The sequence below is a fragment of the Mus caroli genome, unplaced genomic scaffold (assembly GCF_978045245.1).
Source record: "Mus caroli unplaced genomic scaffold, Mus_caroli_1 scaffold_5, whole genome shotgun sequence".
Lineage (NCBI taxonomy): Eukaryota > Metazoa > Chordata > Mammalia > Rodentia > Muridae > Mus > Mus caroli.
In genome coordinates, this window is record NW_028227260.1 from 72711829 (window position 1) to 72718666 (window position 6838).

Consider the following 6838-nt stretch of genomic DNA (forward strand, 5'->3'; position numbering starts at 1 on the left):
TACACTACAGCAGTTACTGAAGACTTTTATTATGTTTGTGAATGTAGTGGAAGGAAAATGAACCTGACAGCATCTTTGTTGGGCTTGTCAGCTTATCCCTCTAACCTTAAAGACCGGTTTGGGGCCTGAACCCTTGTTCTTCAGCCTTAATCAAGAGCTAAGTGATCAGGAGGCAGAATCATGTTGTATTGATGAGAAGACTGTGGTAGGGTGTTCTGAAATTACATTTGCAGAGAGTGGATCACCATTAAGGCATCAGAGCAGAGCTGAGTCCAGGCCTGCTGTGGACGGAATGCATCTTTTTACCAAGGTGGGAAGATCACACTGTGCGATGGCTGGGTCACTCTGTGACTTCTGGAAGTCCTCGTCCTCTCTAGAATGGCTGTTGGCTTGTTCTCCGACTTCACTCACATTTGACTGACTCCTAGGAGCAGTCTTCTGCTCCTGGAAATTCCAGTATGGTGCTTTCAACCCCAGGTTCAGTCTGGGAATGACAAGACCCCCTGAGAAGCCATTCTATGTCGCCTTATTGTTGGAAGATTGGTCTCTGTTGCAGCTGCAGCCAGGTTCCTGGAGTTACCTCAGCAGAAGAACAGGCTTAGAGAAAAGACAAAGGCTTTGTCCTAGGGGTCGAAGTGTATGTATTGAATCACATTAAAGGATTGTTAGGGCCTGAGACCCTATCTTTTTAAAAGATTGTAGAGTGTATGTCTTCAACACTATGAATTCTATATGAATCATTTAAGGTCATTCTGTGCATACATTTTTAACAAACTAGGAGGAAAATGTAAAATTTTGAGGGACACCTAATTCACGTTGGGTTAGGAAATATTCTTCCACCTCTTGCTTTATGCTCCATAGTATGTATTGATGAACTTGCAGGAATACTACAAATTTCTGACCATTTTCCTGCAGTCACTGACATAAAGGGAAAACACAAAACATAGAAAAGGAGGGAAACAAACCCCAATTTACAGTTCACAACTGTAACCCCAGTTACAGTTCACAACAAACCCCAGTTCACAGTTTAGTTGCAATAAACAACTAGCAGTTTGGTTACTTAAAACCATTATATGGTTCTTATAACAAAAATATAAATTAAAGGAAAATATGACTATAATATCCATTTTATACAACACAGTATTAATCCTAAATGTTTCACATTTATTGCCAGAGTGGTTTTTTTTGTTTTTTTATTTATTAATCATTTTATGTTTTTACAGTACAAATGTTATCCCCCTTCCCAGTCTCTCTTCCACAAAACTCCCACCTCATACTCCTCCCCCTTTTCTCTAAGTGGGTGCTCTTCCACCCACCCATTCACACCCACCTCACCTCTCTAGCATCCCCATTCTCTGGGGCATCAAGTCTCCACAGGACCAAGCACCTCCCCTCCCACTGATGCCAGATAAGGCCATCCTTTGCTACATATATAGCAGAAGTAGTGGACCGGCCCATGTATACTCTGATTGGTAGTTTAGTCCCTGGAAGCTCTGAGGGGTCCAGTTAATTGATACTGTTGTTCCTCCTATGGGTTGCAATCCCCTTCAGCTCCTTCAGTCCTCCCCCTACCTCTTCCATTTGGATTCCTGGGCCCAGTCCAATGGTTGGCTGTGAGTATCTGCATCTATCTGTCTTAGGTCAGGCACTGGCAGAGCCTCTCAGAGGACAGCCATACCAGGCTCCTGTCAGCAAGTGCTTCTTGGCATCAGCCACATAATTCTAATGGTCTGATTATACTGCTTTAAAAGGATCAGTGGCTGTCAATTGTCATACTAAATTTGTCAGTCTAGTGACTGAGGTTTTTTTTCACAATATTACCACAAACTAAATGTTTATCTGTCTCTACTTATTTTATATCCCAGATACTACATGCCATATATGTTAGTGGATATCTCGCTTTCACATGCACATCTCTGAATCTGGAGAGCTTCCTGGTTCACTTGCATCTATCTTGTCATGAGATATTACACTTATTTTTCAAGCCAAGTTCAATCATTGTCTCAATTACTTATCATCTAGAAACATTCTATCCCTTCTCTCCTTTGCTTTGCAGGTAACCTGAACTAAAGTCTGACTAGGTTGCATTTATGCTAGCTGATTATGTGGCAAGAAGATGTACACTATCAGGCATTCTCCTTGATTTACTCATTTTTGGCGTTCGAGGGCTTAAAGTAAGCCCCTGTGTGAAGCAGAAACTCTATACATATTAGTTAAATCTGACTAAAATGCTTGTTAAACGAACTGCTTTCCATAGCTTGGCTCCACCTTGGTTCACAAATGATTTTCAGTCATGTTAAACTAATAATTCCAATTCTGCTGAAGTAAAAAAGTCTTTAGGCAAGAGTTTCTTTCTATAGAGTTTATACACAGAGCATAGTAAGTTCTTAGTGAAAGACCCAGAATTAAGGTCTAACTGGAAATGAATGCTCACCTACTAGTTCACCAATTGTTGAGGAGTGATATCTTCTCTCTGCTTTCTTCCCATGAACTTGATGAGACACATTGCAAAGAAAGACACATCTAACTTTAACCAGAATTATATTTTTTTTTGGCCTGTGAACAGTATTTACTGAAACAGTTCATAACTCAGAAAATCTGTATAAAGTGTACAGTTACTGTCTCACACAATGACAGATCCATTTGCAAAGACTAATATGAATACAATAAATATGAGGTTTACATACTAATTTATACACAGAAACTGTCCCACAGCCGTAAAAATGTATATTTAACAGTGCAACATATCATTTAGTCATCTGATTTATTTGACAAGTTTCTACTAAACACAACTACCTGGTTTTCATATACATATATAACATTGTATGTATATAGATATTCAACCATCTGTATGGATTCTAAACATAAAACTTCTAAAAGGCACAACTGTCTATACAACATATACAAAATTAGCTGGGGCAGAATTATATTCTTTTTTTTTTTTTTTTTTTTCGAGACAGGGTTTCTCTGTGTAGCCCTGGCTGTCCTGGCACTCACTTTGTATACCAGGCTGGCCTCGAACTCAGAAATCCGCCTGCCTCTGCCTCCCGAGTGCTGGGATTAAAGGCGTGCGCCACCATGCCCGGCCAGAATTATATTCTTATCATGCTTAGTGATGAAAAGAACAAAATGAAAACCAAAGAGAAAATGGGAAAAGTTGGTTGGGCTGAAGAGATCTATCATCCGAAGTCAAAGCAAAGTTGCAATTATACCTTAGTCTCCTAGAAAGATGCTAGAAAACTTAAATGCAATTGATTTATAATATCACCTGTATACCTCTATTCTCATAACTAGGAAAGATGAAACAGGAGGATAACAACTTTGAGACCTGTCTACACTACACAGAGAGACTCTACTCCCAACCCCAAAATTAAGTAAGTAAGTAATCAAACATGGATTTTTCAGACAGCTTATAAAACAACTGATTCTCAATTAAGACCTAAGACATATTGCAGAATCCAGTCCCATAACTGACTAAAATAAGTCTAGGACAACTCTGGGCTCTGTTCTGACATGCTATGGAAACTCTGTAGACTTCATTTTCCAAATCTGAAAGTAAAAGGCTTGACTTCTTGACATAAGACAGAGTTTCTTCTTCTTTTTTTTTAATTAGATGTTTTCTACATTTCTACATTCTCCAAAAATCCCCTATACCCTCCCTCCTCCCCCTGCTCCCCAACCCACCCATTCCCACTTCCTGGCCCTAGCATTCCCTATACTGGGGCATAGAATCCTCACAAGACCAAGGGCCTCTCCTTCCATTGATGGCTGACTAGGCCATCCTCTGCTACATATGCAGCTAGAGACACAAGCTCTGGAGGGTACTAGTTAATTCATATTCTTGTTTCTCCTATAGGGCTGCAGACCCCTTCAGCTCCTTGGGTCCTTTCTCTAGCTCCTTCATTGAGGACCCTGTGTTCCATCCAATAGATGATTGTGGGCATCCACTTCTGTATTTGCCAGGCACTGGCATAGCCTCACAAAAGATAGCTATATCAGGGTCTTGTCAGCAAAATCTTGTTGGTATATGCAATAGTGTCTGGGTTTGGTGGTTGTTTATGGAATGGATCCCCGGGTGGAGCAGTCACTGAATGGTCCTTCAGTCTCAGCTCAGAAGAAGTTCCAACTGGCAACATGATGTACTAACCAGAACCCCGGAGCTCTTGTCTCTAGCTGCATATGTATCGAAAGATGGCCTAGTCGGCCATCAATGGAAAGAGAGGCCCATTGGACTTGCAAACTTTATATGCCCCAATATAGGGGAATGCCAGGGCCAAAAGAATGGGAATGGGTGGGTAGGGAAGTGGGGGACGCTATGGGGGACTTTTGGGATAGCATTGGAAATGTAATTGAGGAAAATATGTAATAAAAATATTAAAAATCAAAAAAAAAGAAGTTCCAACTGGTAATAAGAACACATGCTTCACGATGTTCATAGCAGCCTTATTTATAATAGCCAGTAGCTGGAAAGAACCCAGATGTCCTTCAACAGAAAAATGGATATAGAAAATGTGGTACATTTACACAACGGACTACTACTAAGCTATTAAAAACACTGAATTTATGAAATTCTTTGGCAAGTGGATGGATCTGGAGGATATCATCCTGAGGTAACCCAATCACAAAAGAGCACACATGATATGCACTCACTGATAAGTGGATATTAGCCCAGAAACTTAGAATACCCAAAATGCAATTTGCAAAACTCATGAAACTCAAGAAGAAGGAAGACCAAAGTGTGGATACTATGTTCCTACCTAGAAGGGGGAACAAAATACCCATGGAAGGAGTTACAGAGACAAAGTTCAGAGTTTCTTCTTTCCTTCTTGGATTAGTGAGGCTTCCTATCTCTTTCAGGACTTTTCCAGATGACTAAGCTATTATATGAGGGATGCTCATTCTCTGGGTGGGGGTGACGCATAGCAGGATGATCTCAGTCACCAACTGTGCTATGCAAAAAGAGCTCTGCTGGCTCCTCTGGCTTTGAGTTCCTGGAAGATTGATTCAAAGACTTTGCAGGCTATTCACTGAGAAAATCAATTTTTCTTGATTTTCAATATCAAGTTCAAATTTTATTCCATGAAGAATTCTTTGGACTCTAGAGAAATGCAATAGAGGTAGGATTGGTGAATCTACTGGCCAAAAAGAGAAGTTGCTTTTTTCTTTCCTCTCATTTCAAATTTCCTCTCACTCTTCTCCATTCATTCCTGTCCTACCTTGTCCTCATTTTTGCTCTCCATTTTCTCTCCTCTTTTTCTTTACCTGCTTCTTTCTTTTCTTTGAGTCTAGTTCAATATTAGCATGAGTGTTAGGCTGCAGCTGAGCCTCGGCCTAGAGTTAAATTTGGTATAGATTCCATGAATTTTTTCTGTTATTTTACTGGATATTTTCTTTATTTACATTTTAAATGTTATCCCCTTTCCTGGTTTCCCCTCCAGAAACCCCCTATCCCATTAGCCCTTCCCCTGATTCTCTGAGGGTGTTCACCTACCCACCTACCCACTTACTCCCACCTCCCTGCCCTGACATTCCCCTATAGTATGGATTAGTATGCTTCATCCTATTCCAGTTGGATATACCTAGACTTGAAAACTGATTATGGACAATGACTAGTTCCAGACTAGTACATGAAGATGAACAAGAGATTCCAGTTTCTTTCCATTCCACTTAAAGTGTTCTTAGCAGGTTGGATCTAAATGCATCCAATATTTTTGTGGACACCATGCTACTTCCACACTGCTAATGCCACAGCTATGTATACAATTAACTCATTCCTACATCCATAGCCTTTGAAATTCCCTTCAACCTATGTATGGCTTCTTCCTTCTCATCATTTAGATCTCAAAGTATCTTCTCCATGGCATGTCTTCACTGCAAAACACGGTTAAAATAGATTTCCTTATTATTTTTCTTGCATCTGCTTGTAATCTACTGCTTTACTTCAGTGTCATTCTTACTGTTTATAATAATGTATTGTAGCTTGATGGCTTAATAGCTAAGCAATTACTTTTCTTGAAGATGATCTACGTTTGGTTCCCACCATCCATGTCAAGTGATTCACATCTACTGTAGCTTCAGCTCCAGGTAATCAACTACCCTCCTCTTGCCTCTGAAGGCACTCATACCCACATCACCAACACAACAAACATAAATAATAAATGAAATAAATAAAATAGGAGGCTGGTTAAAAGCACTTGCTATTTTTGCAGAAGACTGGGATTTAGTTCTTAGCACCAAAATTAGGCACTGCACAACCTTCTATATTCCCAGTTTGTAGGGGATCTGATGCCCTCTTATGGGCTCCAACAGGCACCCACACAACAACCGTGCACATGTATACATTCAGGCACATGCATATACATCAAAGTATAAGTTTTAAAATTACTTTGGTTAGTTTAAATGTTGTTTTGCTGTCAACTCTATAGTTCTAGAAACAATGTATTTGCAACTGGGAAATTTATGTGACTGACAGAGACTAGGTTTTATGCATTAATGGATCAAATGGTACATGGTGGATTACAGTGAATAAATGTTTTGAAAAATGGGTTAGACTAAGTAACAATGGGGCCAATGTAATGATTTTGCTACCATGGAAAAGCTGAATGTATGGAAAGACCAAGGATGTGTGAAGTTACACAAACATGAGACTTCAGTCAGAGCAGACCTCAAGCTTTGAGCATGGAGGGTCCACAAGGCAAGAGAAATTGGTCAGCTAAGTGTGGAGAGGTAGACTACCTCATTGTTCACTTTTTAAAGAAATAACATCCTCAAGTGTAAAAAATATATAATAATCCTTGTTGTGCCTACAATGCAAAGAAAGCTATTGTAAGCTTTGATG